Consider the following 17,765-nt stretch of genomic DNA (forward strand, 5'->3'; position numbering starts at 1 on the left):
GCACCGTTAAGCTGGTTTTACCATCTTAGCTTATTTATGAAATTCAGGTTTTATTTTCCTATTCAATGTTTGTTGCTGACGCATGGTATGTATTATATTCGAGGAGCGTGGTGGGTATGGCTTACAGGAGAGTAATCTGCAGTATTTCAGGACCTTTCTGGTTAATCAGACAGCAGGTATTGCTCACTGCATGCTTCCGAGTGCTGATGTGTACAACACTGGGCCAAATAGCAAAAATGTCACCTGCCAGATCCCACTGGGCGAAAGGAACTCTTATAATCTTATGATCCGCCCGCTCATTAGTGATAGGGTTCGGGGTTTCAGTTTCAATGCAGCATATAGAACACGGTATACTTAGGGTTAGGTGTTTTGGGGGATGGTTAGGCTGCCGAAGGGGATGAACAAAACAAAAAGGAAGAAAGTCCCAAGGCGCAAACTTAGAGTCCTTGCTGCCTCAATATCGATGGAGGATCACTGGGGTACCTCCCTTGTAGAATTTCGAGAAAGAGAAGAAGGATATTGATGGCGCTTGACTCTTTAGGGTGCAGGGCGTGTTGCGGTGATGGTCACAGTGACATATGGGTAAAAAGGATTTTAAACAGTGGATCAGTGACTGCAATGAGGATGTTACAACCAGGGGAGGGGTTGGAAAAAAAGTGAGTGACGTACCGAACTCCCTTAGTGATGAGAATGGCACACGTGTAAAGGTATCTTTTAGATGGTCACCCTTCAGTGAAGATTTTATTATAGTGATCAGGATGCGCACCATACTCACAGGAGAAATTGATTTTAGACTCCTATCTGGGTTTCTTTGATGCGTCTCCTTAAGGCAATTCGATAGGGGAATTCCTCGTTGTGGTATTAGAAAAACACAGAAAGATAGTGTTTGTAAAAAATTCTATTGGAACATGGACCGATTATACAGAGGGGACCCGTATATCGTACCGAAACTCACAAGGAAGTGTGAAATACCAAGTGGAGAAAGGTTTCTTTAGGGGGATCACCCGGGGTGCAGGGATCTTGGATCTGTATTGGATGCGTACCGTACTTACACAGCATCAAGCACTGGTAATCCTATAATGGTATCTTTGATCAGACGGGTCTAACAGGTGTATTCCATTCTATTTTGCTCGTCAGTTGAGCAACAAATGAAATAGGAGAATGGAGACCGTCTCAATACCAGACAATTTAATAAAATTCACAGACAAGTTTAAAAACAAAAATTAAAAGAACAAGTGGATACCTGTAAAGGGACCCTGTGTAAGTACGGTACAACCCCTCCCCTGGTTGTAACATCCTCATTGCAGTCACTGATCCACTGTTTAAAATCCTTTTTTCCCATATGTCACTGTGACCATCACCGCAACACGCCCTGCACCCTAAAGAGTCAAGCGCCATCAATATCCTTCTTCTCTTTGCCGAAGGGGATGGCTGACTATGGGCGCGAGATGCTAAGCATTAGGCTACGAGAGTGGGGGTTAGGGTTAGGCACTTGGGGGATGGTTACGGTTAGGCTACAGGAGGGGACAGTTAGGCTTAGGCTAAAGAAGGGGACATTTAGATGTAGGCACTGCAAGGAGGGTCACAGTTAAATTTCAATTAGAAACCAACCACAAAAAACATAGACCTTGCTTGTGTTGCCATTACATGTTGGGATAGAAGGACCAGGTCCTTCAGCCTACATGGCTATAACCTAACTATATATAGCATAGGCCGGCCAGAAGGTCCTTTAGCTCACTTGAATTTAAATTCAACCATATTCTATGGAGGCCATGGCCACGCCCACTGCATACCTCCCAACTGTCCCGCTTATCGCGGGAACGTCCCGATATTTTGGGACATTCCTGCTTCCCTCCAACCGCCGGCAGTGTCCCGCGGCAGGGGACAGTTGGGAGTCCCCCCCCTGTAGTCCGTGAATAGATGCTGTGCTCATGCGCACAGCGTCTATTCTTGCAGGCAGGGGGGCTGGGGGCTGGCCAGCAGCTGGGCATGGGCATGCCCCACAGCGGCGAAAAACGGGGGCGTGGCCGCGATTATAGACCACGCCCCTTCCCGATAGGCCACGCCCCTGAAAAAAATCGCCGCGCGCCTCCGGCATGCACCCTGTCCCAGCCCGGCACAACCAAAACTTGGGAGGTATGCCCACTGTAGTGAGTCACATGCTCTTGACGGCTTTCAGATTGGGATATTTCCAATGTACGGTGGTAAGCTGAACTTAATGAAAATAAATATCTATCACTATGACTGTATGCTGTATATGGATGGCACTCACTTTGTTCTACAGGAAGTGCCTCTGCCGCCATTCAGCATGACTGCAGTGAATAAAGATCCACTTCTGCAATTCTTCAGAGTCCTTCAGTGATTTCCCCACAGACCGCTTAACAATAACTTATATCAATATACAGTACGATATTTTAATAAAAGCACTTATATTTCAGCTTATTATTTATTTCCACTTTAAGTGCGAGAGATGGTGCCCAAGCAAACGTGTTCTAACTCACCGCAATATTGCAATGGATATTTATGGTTCCCAGGACAGGGTTTGCTGGCAGGACACAATACTGTAGATCTGACCTTTCTGAACGCAGTTCTTTGGCCACGGCAACCAAGGGTGACAGCCTTGAAAAATGTCTTCCAGGCAGTTTGTTATTTGAAACTTCTGCACATTTTTACATGGGGGTTTTATACACAACAGCAGTCTAGGTCTGTATTTATACACAGCGCTCAGTAAGCAGCAATACCACAAGGTATTGTAACCAAGTTTTTTGAGTATATACCTTATTTTAATTCATGTTCTTCTATAATTTATTATCTGATTGTGGGAAGGGACAGGAGGATGACAGAGCTCAGAGAGTTTTTCCAAAGCCTCTCTGCCCATTACATTGTGTGTCCTGTGACTGTGATTGCCATGGTAACCCATACATTTATAGCAGGCTAAAGGGAACCAAATACAAGACGTTAAATATGTTTGTCTTATACCTTTAACAGTGGTTAAACTGTTTGTAATACTACTGAAACAAGTGTTTTTGCCAAGTTCTGGATCCAGGGGCCCGTGACCACCGCACACCAAACACCACTTATAAATACAGTAACTCACTGTTTGTAGGGCTTTCATTTGCACTTATACTGAGGGGTAAATCGACTAATGATTGTAAAGGTGCAAAGTGGGGATGTTGCGTATAGCAACCATTTCTTTATTGCATCCTAGAAAAGGATAGACATATCTGATTGGTTACTAAGAGCAACATCCCCATTTTTCACTCTTAGAAACTTTAGTACATTTGTCCCCTAGTCTCCCATTTTCCAGGGAGTCTCACAAATTTTAGGGAAGTCCCCTTCCGGACTTACTAGGGAAATAAGCAGCACAGGGAGAATGATTGCCTCAAATCAAGGCTCTTGGCGAGGGCATGGGGCCAGTATGACATCATTTCTATGACGACGGGAAGAGTCCTGCTCCCATCTTCCACCAGCAACATCGCCCTCTGTGGGCAGCAGTTATGGTTGCATTGCATGTATTTAAATAGAAGGTGAAGTGGCAAATGAGCTCAATATCCACTCAATATCGCCGAGGCCTCTTAATATCACTCAGCTGCCCCTGTGATATTGTTTTGATAAATCACCTTGATAAGAGGCAATAAAAACAAATCAGCCTTTTTGCCATATACACAGGCTCCTCAATCCCAAAGGCCCAGAGACCCGTCCCACCACATCCAGCCAATGGTACAAGCCAGGAATGGTCAACCGTAAAGGGAGCTGGATGTTGGTAAATAAATTGCAGATAACAATCGGATCTTTTCTGTTTAACAAATTCCCGATTCCTTTTTGCTTTTGGGCCCAGGATGTGGGAATCTAAAGCATTTGCTCCCTGTCATCCCTTTCCTGCATACAGTTAATAAGAATGTCTTTGTGCCGCCACTGCTGAAGGCTCAGGATAATTTCCCCACACATCTACAAGTGCCAGTGGTCTATGAGAGGGTAAGTGACCCCCCTCCCGGGGGACAAGCGCTCATTTCAATTACTCTGGCATCTCTCTCTCCCAGACCCCATCACATTTACTAATGAGATTGAATTGTTTTCTTAATTATCTCCCTGCATGCAGTGTGAGGCCAGCCAGTTATTCTGGGGGTCTGTCTGCAGCTCCATTTAACCCTTTCAGTGCAATCAGCTTGCAGAAAACTGAGCCAGTATTACCATTACAAAAGTGTAAATAGTATCGCCCAGTAGCGCACACAAGGGAGGGGTTTCTGAATACCTGGAACCCCCCCCCCCCGACAGAAGAAAGAAAGTATATTACAAAGCCCAGATTTGCAGGTCAATGAGAGCCAAGATTCCATTACATTTGAGTCATTTTAGCTCTGCCCTCTCCCGAATGACCTGACAATCTCTGCATTTTCCCACCAGGAGGTGGGATTAGTAATATCAAAATATTTTTTCATGAAAACCCCCAAGAAAAAATCTTAATTTGCCCCTGTCACCCATGGTTTCCTAGTTGTAAGCCATGGCTACTTTCTTTGGAACCATGGCCTTAACTGTGTGGAGTTTGTATATTCTCCCTGTGCTTGCGTGGGTTTCCTCCGGGTACTCCGGTTTCCTCCGGGTACTCCACATTCCAAAAATATACTGGTAGGTAATAATGGTCTCTGTACAGAGCTGCGGAATATAACTGTTAATAAATAAATAATATTCTATGTATATAACCTTAGAAGTATATTTATGATGTGCAGCGCAATCTGTGCGGTTATGGCAAAGTACTTTTGTAGTAGAGCATTGCACCAAGTAACACAATCTATAACGCTGTTGTCACTATGATATATTACGAGGTGCGCGCTGAACTTCAGGGTAGGTCTGATTCCACACCGAGACCAAGATCCGGGTAACCGCCTGGATAAACCGCCTTATTTATGTGCATGCCGATCAGGGCTGCAGAGCCTGTCTTATTACATAAGAAGAATCTCACCAGCATGGTAATGAAGCACCTTACATGCCTCGTACTCATAGGTACCTGGTAATCTTTCACTGATTAAAAACTAATTAAGGAAATTGATTGCGTGAGTTGGAAGCTGAGCAGGAACATAAATACTGTGCAGCAGAACAATGAGAGTATAGACGATCTACCCTGTACACTACCAGTGTTATGTCCTCTGGAATGGAGGACTAAGGGGACGGGCGTCAGGTCAATGCGCCTCTGTGTATCGATCATCGGCTATGTGTCCGGTGTCGAGACGGGGCTTTGGCAGCGGCAAGTGATTTGGCACCAGTTAAACCTCTGTACACTTGCAGAATGATGGGGTACAGCCAAACCTGGTGGTCTAATTTCCCCCACTAGCATGTGCCCCCTCCCCTGGCATGGCGCCACTGTCAAAATGAGGTAGCCTGCCCGCTGTACAGAAGGGGAGGTGCGGCACTCAACCCTTTCCCTAGAATTTTGACACCTCTGCATTTGAAAACAGTACAGCAGGCATCGCCAAAAGACGGCCCTCCAGCTGTTGTGAAACAACACATCCCAGCATGCCTTGCTATAGTTTCAGCTGGAGAGCCACTGTTTGTCCATGCCTGCAGTACAGGGTCCTCGGAGACTATTGCACCATCGTGCGGGCCGTAGACAATTTTATTTAGGGTAATGCCCTGTGTAGCCCCTGCCTTCTGTTCTCAGAGCCTTCACGATGGTTTGCTTCATGCATTATTTCCTACAGGAAAGCTGGTAATGGGTTTTGTATGGGTACAGGCCCCGACTGGATTGTTCCCGTGCCGCGCCGTAATAGCTATACAGATGTAAATGTTTGGGCACCAGATGCTGTCGGGCTGCTTCAGCTTGCTACAAGGAATACATGTATATATGGGATTCAGATCACGAGTGCCCGGATTATTTCTGCAGCTGATGTTACTTAGCGAGTTCAAGTGGTGAGGCTGGAAGAATTCAGAGCGACGGTTTACAGAGAGCCGCCGTCCTCGCTGGATCTGCCAACAATTCATGATGCATAAGTCAGAACCAGGCCTGACATAAAATCCGCCCATGACAAAGGACTCCAAGCAATGTATCCGGGCATTTATAAACCAAAAGACCCATCGTCCTCCAATCATTGGGCAGAATTATCAGAGGACGAAAAATCCAATTGCAAACTGGGAAGGAGTTTTGTGGGTGATAGTCACAGATTAGCATAAAGTCACAAACCCAACCATGGCTGAAGGCTTTAAGAGCAGTATTCAATCGCGCCTGCAATTTCCGCCTGTGGAAATAGCGGCCATCGCCTATACAATGCTGATGTTTCCGACAGCAGCGAAGGCAGGTTACCACAAAACAGATCCGACTTTAAAACGAGTCAAATCTGTTTTGTCAGAAACGTCTGCGGATTGTCAAATTCACGGACGTTTTTCGACAATCCGCCACTTTCCGACACTCGACAGCCGGAACATTGAACTCTGGCTGTTGAGTCAGAGTCGAGCTGAGTGAGAACAGTCCAGAATTCTGACTGTCGGGACGTTCCGACAGTTGGAATCCTGGATTGAATATCCCCCTAAGATGGTCGCAGCAGCCACATTGTATTTAGATTTTTTTTGGCCCTAATATGTCTGTTTTTTTTTTTTAAAGTTTTGTGCTTTTGGTCTTTTAACCCATACCGTGCACATTACGTGTTGGTATAGGTATTATATGGCACTGGTTCTCTATTGCGGTATCTTATTTTGTTGCTTCACAGATGCATCAATATTGCAGCTACTGAATATGCCACACTGATGGTCGAGATTGGGCCGCTTGCGTTTGGTGGGACGGTGTGCGGCATTAAGGTGCTTGCTAGGCAGCAAATGTACTATACCTAGTGAGCCAAGCTGAATCACCCCCGATGGCCAGATAGGATACACACAGATGTGGGGAGAATACTGACACTGGCATCCCAATGGAGAGAGTGTGTCCCCCCCCCCCCCGCAGCTTAACTCTAAACCTCCCGACTAGTGCGAGTATTACACTCGCTGGGCATTCGCACACCCAAGGGGAGGGGGTGTGGTGTGGGCCTCTGACAAGGGGATCCCGACTACCGGTGCTCCAACAGGGGGGAAAGTGCAAAGAAGCTCTGGTGGCCTCGTTGAGCTCGCCACGCTGCAGGCTCGGTGGCTCGCTACGCTCACCACAGGTTCTATTCTCCATCTATGGGGGTCATGGACCCCCACAAGGGAGAATAGCCACTGTGAGTCGGGATCCCCAGTGGTGTAACTATAGTTCCACAGCCCCCGCGGTGTCGTGGAGGTGTTGAGAGGGTGTGGGTGCCGGGGGGCTGCGGGACTATAGTTACGCCACTGCCTTCTGCCCCTGCTGCCGGCGCTTCTGTCTGCGCCAGGTCCCGGCTACTGCTGCTAATGAGAAGTGACACTCGGAAAATGGCTGCCCCCATACAGCAGACCATTTTTAAGGTTGCTAGAGGAGGCAGCGAGGGGATGGGGGGGGGTGTTGTTTACCCTATGGGGGGGCATTTTCGGCAGGGGGGCGCCGAATTAATAGTTACGCCACTGGGGATCCCCCTGTCGGAGCACCGGCAGCCAGGATCCCGACATCAGGATACTGACTGTCGGGATCCCCCCTGTTGGAGCGTCATCCGGCACCCAAGGGGAGGGTAGGGGCGGAGAGCTGGTGCCCGTCCTCTTTTCGGCCATCTCTGGGACAGATAAAAGTCAGTTCAGACTGACTTATCTGCGAGCGGGTGAAAAATCATTGAAAGCGTAGAAATGCGGGAATTCTCATGGCGGGGAGGGGGGACATTTGGGAAATTGCTTTGTCGCAGATCGTACCCCAGGGACCAGCGCCCTGAAAGTGACTCCCCCCCCCACTTTAATCTCTGAAATGGGAAAATCTGTGTTGTGATCTCCCGGGAGGACGGTCGGAGTGGAGGCAGCACAATCTCCAAGCCTCTGTTCTTCTAATGAGATGATTTAATTCTTAATGGAAGTTTGTGCGACAGAACGGCGCACCGTGAATGCCAGCAGCTCGCAGCTGAATTAACAGCTCCGACACCAAATGCCAAACACTCCATGTGACGTATGTGAAAACAAGAAAGATGTGGCCGGTGCCGTGATGGAGCGCAGTGAATCCCCTCCCGCTACCCAGGCAATCAGCGTATGCAAATCTGCCGGAGACGAGAGATGTTGGCTGGGAAGTTCTTCCAGGCCGATGGGGAATAGGGGGAAGCGGCGCCAAAGTCTCAAGTGATCCAGCGGAAGTTACAAAAATCCATTTGTATCTATTAAGTTGTTTCTTTTAGCGGCCTATAATTATATATAAATGAGAAATCCTGTTTTTGAAAGTTTTGTTTTATATATGTAAATTAATTGACTATATAAATATATTAAACTGAAATTGGGGGAAATGAGTGTTAGCTAATCCATCAGCGGAAGCCGTCAGCTTGTTCTGTCTCTGTGGCGATATTCAAAACCTTCTCCAGTAAGGCGGATGCATCTCCTCAGTGTGTATATCCAGTGTGTATATCCAGTGTGTATATCCAGTGTGTATATTCAGTGTGTATATCCAGGGCGTATATCCAGTGTGTATATCCAGTGCGTATATCCAGTGTGTATATCCAGTGTGTATATCCAGTGTGTATATTCAGTGTGTATATCCAGGGCGTATATCCAGTGTGTATATCCAGGGCGTATATCCAGTGTGTATATCCAGTGTGTATATCCAGGGCGTATATCCAGTGTGTATATCCAGGGCGTATATCCAGTGTGTATATCCAGTGTGTATATCCAGTGTGTATATCCAGTGTGTATATCCAGTGCGTATATCCAGGGTGTATATCCAGTGTGTATATCCAGGGGCGTATATCTAGTGTGTAAATCCAGTGCGTACAGTATATCCAGTGTGTATATCCAGGGTGTATATCCAGGGGCGTATATCTAGTGTGGATATCCAGGGTGTATATCTAGTGTGTATATCCAGTGCGTACAGTATATCCAGTGTGTATATCCAGGGTGTATATCCAGGGTGTATATCCAGTGCGTATATCCAAAGCGTATATGCAGTGTGTAATGTAATTATACAGCACACAGAGCTGTTACAGGTACGCTGCGCCTGCGCCTGGCTTGTTGTAAGACTCCGGAACATCAGGCCTATTATATCCAGGAGTATCTTAATACATCCAATGGCCGCATAGGGCAATGTGGTTTATTTTGTGTCCTGTACCAGTGTCACTGTCAGCGCTTCAGTCTCCGCAGCCCCCCCAAGATGTAACAAGAGGTTTCTTCCAGCAGTACAAAGTGCAGCACTGCAGGGAGCTGGGGGGGTTATCAAAGTATGACTGCGGAGTCTATGTAAGCCATGTGTGTGCTGGAGACCCCTGAGGGGAAGCACTGAGCACATCAACACACAGACACAGATTTGTCCTGTACGCAGTGTTTCATGTGCAACAGCTTGTGGCTGTAATGGAGTCACTGTGATGATGAAACATGGAATTATTTATTATTTATTGGTATACTGTACATATAAAAGTCTCCAAAATGTCAATTCACATGATAAGCGGGATGCTGCACGTATACTGTATCAGTCCTCAGTGCCGGCTTGTTACTCTGTGTCACGTCATCAGATGGCACAGGAAGTCCTGCACTGGCTCTCTGCGAAAGGACAAGTTATCAGGAAGCCCATTTCCTGCATCCAGCTATACGGTGAGCGTCACCAATGTACAAAGGTATTTTGCAATTAATTCTGTATTTAGCGCCCAAATGCGCTAGTGGAATTCAGCAAGACACGCCCCCAGTCCTGGTCCAATCGCAGCAGAACGTGTACCCCATTATCATCTCAACTCTATGTTACATGTGACGCATTCTCGCATGACAGCTTCAAGAGACATCTGGATTTGGGGGGAGAGACCCCGGACTCCATTCTCTCACTTTTCTCCAGTGCTTCCACTTCTTAGGTGAAGTGGGTTAGGAGGTGGTGACGCGTTTCGCTATAATTCTTGCCATCGCATACCCGCCACCTGCTTACTAAAGCCAATAGATGGTGACGTGAATAGTGTCAGTGCTAGGCCACCAACTTGGCTCCTCCCCCTGGCATCTCGTGTCATGTGATTAGCTGTCAGAGGTCATCTAGCCCTCTAGAATGTAGCAAACAGCGCAGGACTGTGGTGTCTGAGCGCTAGAGGGCTCAGACTCTAATGCGAATGCGCAGATCTCATGGAAGATAGGGCTGCGGACATTTTTCAGTTGATTCCTGCAGCGCTGCTTCATCGTGCTGGGACTTCAGATGGGTAAGCATTAAAAAAATAGGGGCATACACCACTGGGATGGTACTCTAGAGTGGAAGCGAAGCACCGTTTGGAATTATATAGACATACACCCACGGATAACTCAGACTATGAACAGCTGAGTTACTTAGCCAGTGGTGCTATTGATAGATAGCAGATACACATGGCTCTTGCACATGAGATGGCCTTTGCACATGCTTGTTAGTAATCTTGGTGGCCATCTTGGTTTATGACATGAAGCCTCACTGGTCAACAGGATGACCGGTGTCTGCGCAATAGTGTACTTTTTTTTAATAACACCAACATTCTGCAATTTGGAGCTGAGAAACAGTTGCGCCCCCTTGTAAAAGAGGGACTGGGCATGTTATGTACTTCCTACAGTCTAAGCGCCAACAAAAAGACTCTCTCCACCCCCGAAGAGACCTCTGCAACACTGCTTGTATTTCTTTGGGTCATTTGACACAGGGGTTTATTCAGACCTGACCGCTGCTGTGCAAAATTGCACTGGGATCGATTATCAAAAGACTGCACATGTGCGCGAATCGTAGTGCTCATGCGCAAGGCCAAACAGCAACAAAAATCAGTGATTACTCTATTGGCAAGCCATATAGGGTCTGTGACGTCGGCGAGATTATCACAAGCCATTGGCAGACTTGCACTTCACTCAGGGCCAGATTCTCTAAGCTTCAAAAGTGATAAAATTGAGAGTGATAAACAGCCAGCCAATCAGCTCCTACCTGCCATGTCACAGACTATGTTTGAAAAATGTCAGAGCTGATTGGCTGGCTGTTTATCACTCTCCATTTTATTACTTTTGAAGTTTAGAGAATCTGGCCCTCAGTCTGGGGGGCGGTGGCTATCTGACCGTAGAGCTCTGCTAAATCGTCTACCAGCAGTCACGTCTGAATCAGGAACACAGTTCCATCAGTTTGGACAGAACTGGAATGGGGGCGGTACGATGGCGCAATGAACTGTCCTGTAGAGTACAACCGCCATCTGTCATATAAAAACAGGGATTAGGGTATTTGTTTCCTAGCATGGGGCCCACTTTCTGTACTTATGGTACCGTACTGAAATCGCATCGTATGCCGTGTTATAGTGACATGCAATGCGTGCAATGCGATTTCAGTACCACTCCCGTTCCCGCTCGCTGTCTCCCGCTCCCTGGCTCACTGTTAATCCCGCCCCCTGTCACATCCTCACAGAAATCACTCTGAGGTGATTTTCTGAGAGGAGTGGAAGTGTATTTGTGAGCTGGTGAATTATAGTTGGTGAATTTTTCATTTTTACTGAAATGGCTGCTTTGCTGAATTTGTTTTCATTGCCGCAAACGGAGGCGGAGGCAATTGATTTTTTTCAGCGCCATCATCTACTACCGGTGGCAGCGAATTGCGCCAATGGACACATTATGCGCCTAAGTGTGAAGGAAGGTATGTGGCGGTGCCATGTCAAGGCTTGTCGCCTAAAGGTGAGCTTTAGAGCAGCACACTTTTTCCCAGGGTGCCGCTTACCCTTCCTCACCTTGGTGAGGTTCATATACTCATGGGCGCAGGAGCTGACATCGATAGAGTACTGTCAGCAGCAGCTGGATATGTCCAAAAAGACAGCTGTCTTAGTTATAGTTCTTAGTCAACACATGTCGTCATTACTGAGTCAGTTGCTTGATTTTGCAGGGGTGAATGTGTTCATAAAACACCACCACTATCAACGCCACCCCCGAAGCATGCCGAGCGCAGCGAGCCCCGCGAGGGGTGGTGGAACGTGTCCTCCGACCTTTTCATACACCCACTATCCATGTCGGCGTCGAGTTAAAGTTATAAAGTGTGGCGAACGCATCGAGCCCGAAGCGGGGCGAGGGGACGCGGATTACTTTACATGTATACTTTACGGATTACTTTACTCGCTGCGCTCGCCACACTATATAAAATCATCTCCACGCCGACGTGCATAGTGGGGGTATGAAAAGGTCGGTGGACGCGTTCCGCCGCCGCTCGCCACGCTTCGGGGTGGCGTGGATACTGGCGGTGACGCAAAACAATGGCAGAGGTGCTTACAATTGTAAGTACCCATCACATGTAATACTATGCACAAATCACATCTTATTGCATCACATGGCATAGTAAGCACCATCACATCTCATGGCATGGGTGCTTGTACAATGAAATATCGCATCGCATTTGGTGCCATGCAATCCTATGCGATATTTCATTGTATAAGTACTCCTGTGCACTTAATATGGAAATCGCATCGCACAGTACTATACACGGTACGCGATGCGATGCAATGCGATTTTCCTACGCAGAATAGCCCACTAAGCTATTTGCTTAGTGGGCGCCGTGCTAGGAAACAAGTACCGGGATTAGCTCCTAACACATCCATATAAATATGATTGTTTCTCAGTGTACAGAATATAAAAATGAAATTCAATTTCATAGGAAGGAGGGGACAAAGCACTAAACAGGAATCTCTGGGAATTAGATTACAAGTGAACTGCGGGAGTCTAAGAAGAGAGATAACTCCTGCGCCGCTCGCTGGGGTATCTCCAAGTTAAAACAGTTCTCTTTAGGCTGTATAAAAAGACAGCAGGGGTCCCATCCTCCGCCCCGGCAACGCGTGTTTGATGAGAGTGTCACCGCACATTTCTCTACTCCATAATCGTGCGGCAGGAAGAATTCTATCTGTAGGTACCACCAGCTGGGGCCTCATTACAGCGCTGATCCAAAGTCCAAGCTAATCAGTAACTTTCATGCATAAGTAAACGGATTCACTTTTACTCACTGGCTGGAACAGTTCATTAACTTTGTCTTTTCCTTTCATGCATTGTCAAAATATTTGAACATCCCTTCTTGGCTTGGAAGAATTAATTCTCTCTAGTTTGTCAGAGCCCTTTCCAGCGCTGTCACCAGAATTCTGCGAATTAACTTCTTCCAGCCGATGCAGAGTCATAGGGACTGATTCAGAGCGGATCGTACGAATCTGTAACCCTATTGATTAGAGAATGACTGCGCACAACATGTATCGATTGTAGCACGCATGCTGGGGCCCAAACAGGGACAAAAATAGCGTATGGATCAAAAACACAATGCCGACGGAGGTCGACAGACAGGAATCCAGTGTTTGCGGGGGGTGATCGGCTGTTTTCTGCGAGTGTTAGAAAAAACATAGGCCAGGTGTTTCTGGGAGGGGCTGTGATAGAGATGGGCAAAAACTAACGAGAGCTGGGATACAGCAGATCAGTCAGTGAAAAGATCCGTATCTTTTGGGCGGGCCAACGGTTCACTTTAAAAGAAGGGGTAATTTGATAATAACGAAGCATAATTTGTTTTACAATCATTTATTGCCATTTTTTTTTTACTTTTTTTTTTAAACAGTGAGCTGAACAAATAAGAACATACATGACTGAGTAAAACACTGATCGATGGCAGGGTGCAGAATCGCCATCGATGGCATCTGCACCGATGGCCATCCCTAGCAGCAGCCTTGTTATTCTTTCTTTCACTCGCAGTAGCAGCACTGAACTCAGTCTCCAGAGTCAGTACATCTCAGCTGCCACAGGTGGCAGTGCTGAGCTCAGGCAAATGCATTGTAATGAAAAACGAAACTGAAAGTAAAAGAACAATGGATCACCTTTTTGGGATCGGGGGCTCCCTCAGTCTTTTATGGGATCCGTTCAGAAGACCAGCTTCGTTCGCGAACGACCCATCTCTAGGCTGTGACGTCAACTCCGGCCTTGGTCAACCTGTCTCAGTCGCTGTCAGAGGTACTCACATCTGCATAGACTGGGAAAATCATTAGATGGGGAGTAAATTGCGTATGGATTTGTGGGGAACAGCGAATAGCGATACGTTCGCAATCCACTCGCAGATTTGCACTGGACGGGTTTTCTTTCTGTCTGGGCGGCGGCTATCTTCTTGCAGTCATCTGCAACTTTCTACCCCAGCGATCAGGTCTGAATCAGGCTCTATGGGGGTCATTCAGACCTGTTCACTAGGCTGCATATATTCGCAGGTTAATGCCGCCCCCACCAAACGCACGCCCACCTCCCTGCCCGAATCCTTCGAGGCGAGCGGACGCGGTTTCCCTCAGCAGCGAAGATGTTAACATATTTATTTGCAAATCTTAAAAATGTTCTTTCCGCGAACACAGCTGGCCTTTTAGAATCTCTGTCCTGCAAACATTTTTGGTATTATACCGCCTGTTTTGTTAGACCGCCTGTTTGCCAGCACGGCCTTGCTTCCAGCGGGGAAAGGGTTACCAGCAGATAACCTCTGATATCTTTGCACTTGGCGAGGCTGAGAGGCGTTGCTGCGCTCAGAGAACGCGCCGGCCGCTGGAGGAAGGCTCTTGTAATTGTCTCCGCAAATCAAGATGAGCTTGAGAACTGATGGAGCGTGCCGTGCATTGGATTCTTCATATTGTTTAGAGATAGGGACACAGCTGAATGCATTCAGCAAATAAAGATCAAATAACCTGCTGAGAATAATGTCTTAAACCCAAGTTCCCATCAGGGTCTCGTTAGAAGTCCATATACACAGCAGGGGGAAAAAAATGCCTGAAATTGGGATACACATGACTGCGAGGCCGGATCGCATCAACGGAAAACTGAATCTGGTTAGAGATAGAAAATCCTGTGTATTTTGCCTGCCCTTGGTATCTTAGCTAAACCTTTACCCAATTATCCGATGCAAGAATGATTTCTAAGCATTGTAAAGCAACCCTATGGTGAAATGCAAGAAGCCCGTATGGGTTTTCTTTAATAAAAAAAATTCAAACAGTTCTAAAACCCACATGCACACAGCATCTATTCCCCGCTGCTCTGCCTAGCAGGGGGGACTTCCAACTGCTCCCTACCCCACCACGAGGCACAGCCAGCCCCTGGGAAAATCGGGACAGTTGGGAGGTATGCCTCATGCAGGGTACACACCACGACGACCCGCTTATGATGCACATCGTGAGCGGGTTGTCAGTGTCTCGTCCGACCCGCTCACGGTGACGCGGGGGGCACGACCCGCTCACGATGTGCACCGTGAGCGGGTCCGATCCGATGGCGACCCGCACCCGGCTGTATGGTCGTCATTCAGATCCTACCTGCAGCAGGTAGGATCTCAATAACGACCGACCGACCCGCGGGACCGCGCATCGGATCGGTATCGGTCCACACCAGGACAGAAAAGGGCCCAATCACCACACAATCTACATCCAATAGGTCTGAATTGGATCTAGATTGAGGGGATCGGGCCCTAGTCGTCCTGGTGTGTACCCAGCATTACAGTCATTGGTGACTTACCTTATTTTTGTATGCAACTGAGTGTTTTTGCATGCAGGGTAAATACTGGCTGCTTTTGCATGTACAGTAGTCCACAGATGCCGGGGGATTCAGTATGAAATCCCAACGGTCGGGATCCCGGCGTTCAAAATCCCGACGCCGGAATCCCGACCGCCGAAATCCCGACAAGGGGGGGACGTGGATCGCCCCCCCCCCTTGCAGGCCCAGTGCCTCACTACGCTCGGCCACTAATTTATTCTCCCTCCAGGGGTGTCGTGGACACCCACGGAGGAAGAAAGTGTCGGGATTTCGGCGGTCGGGATTCCGGCGTCGGGATTCTGAATGCCGGGATCCCGACCGCCGGGATTTTAACTGCATCCCATGCTGGGAAGCTTTATTTTTACACAGCAGATTAGATCTGGGTTTGTACACCCCCAAGTCATATCTGTCTCACCTGCATCGCAAACCTGGATTTATCAAGATGCTAAATAATTTGTTCTGTTTTACTTTGCTTGCAGTCGCACCTCGGAATCGGGAGAGAGCGACAATTGCTATGTCACATTTATTACATTGGAGGCCAAGTGAGCACCCCTCTCTTCTGAAGCTGCCAGAATTTCTACACGTGTCCCCTCTGTAAATATTCCTTGGCCCCCATCCCTCTTATTTATAGCTGAGAAGATAAATCTAAGTGCCTAGTGAGCTTCCCAGCACTGTAGGCACCTTCCTCACATCCAGGTGAGTTACACCTTCCTCACATCCAGGTGAGTTACACCTTCCTCACATCCAGGTGAGTTACACCTTCCTCACATCCTGGAGACTTACAACTTCCTCACATCTGGGTGAGTTACACCTTCCTCCCATCCAGGTGAATTACACCTTCCTCACATCCTGGAGACTTACACCTTCCTCACATCCAGGTGAGTTACACCTTCCTCACATCCAGGTGAGTTACACCTTCCTCACATCCTGGAGACTTACACCTTCCTCACATCCAGGTGAGTTACACCTTCCTCACATCCAGGTGAGTTACACCTTCCTCACATCCTGGAGACTTACAACTTCCTCACATCCAGGTGAGTTACACCTTCCTCACATCCAGGTGAGTTACACTTTCCTCCCACCTGGGTGAGTTACACTTTCCTCACATCCAGGAGAGTTACACTTTCCTCACATCCAGGAGAGTTACACTTTCCTCACATCCAGGAGAGTTACACCTTCCTCACATCCGGGTGAGTTACACTTTCCTCACATCCGGTGTCACAACCAGATGAGTAACACCTTCCTCACATCCAGGTGAGTTACACCTTCCTCACATCCAGGTGAGTTACACCTTCCTTACGTCCAGGTGAGTTACACCTGCCTCACATCCGGGTGAGTTACACCTTCCTCACATCCGGGTGAGTTACACCTTCCTCACATCCTGGTGAGTTACACCTTCCTCACATCCAGGTGAGTTACAGATTCCTTACATCCAGGTGAGTTACACCTTCCTCACATCCAGGTGAGTTACACCTTCCTCACATCCAGGTGAGTTACACCTTCCTCACATCCAGGTGAGTTATACATTCTGCACGTCTCTGTGTGAGTTACACCTTCCTCACATCCTGTTGAGTTACACCTTCCTCACATCCAGGAGAGTTACACCTTCCTCACATCCTGGTGAGTTACACCTTCCTCAAATCCAGGTGAGTTACACCTTCCTCACATCCTGGTGAGTTACACCTTCCTCACATCCAGGTGAGTTACACCTTCCTCACATCCGGGTGAGTTACACCTTCCTCACATCCTGGTGAGTTACATCTTCCTCACATCCAGGTGAGTTACACCTTCCTCACATCCAGGTGAGTTACACCTTCCTCACATCCTGGTGAGTTACACCTTCCTCACATCCAGGTGAGTTACACCTTCCTCACATCCAGGAGAGTTACACCTTCCTCACATCCTGGTGAGTTACACCTTCCTCACATCCAGGTGAGTTACACGTTCCTCACAATCAAGGTGAGTTACACCTTCCTCACATCCTGGTGAGTTACATCTTCCTCACGTCCGGGTGAGTTACATCTTCCTCACATCCAGGTGAGTTACACCTTCCTTACGTCCAGGTGAGTTACACCTTCCTTACGTCCGGGTGAGTTACAGATTCCTCATATGAGGGGAGCATATTGTACCTCCCTAGAAGTTTTTGGGCCCTATCCATTGTGCTATGGGGCCACCATTGTTCTGAGGAGAGCCTTAAGGTTCATGTTGCTGTTGGAGTTAATCTGACTCTG

Source organism: Crinia signifera, chromosome 8 (assembly GCF_055691185.1).
Source record: "Crinia signifera chromosome 8, ASM5569118v1, whole genome shotgun sequence".
Taxonomy (NCBI): Eukaryota; Metazoa; Chordata; class Amphibia; order Anura; family Myobatrachidae; genus Crinia; species Crinia signifera.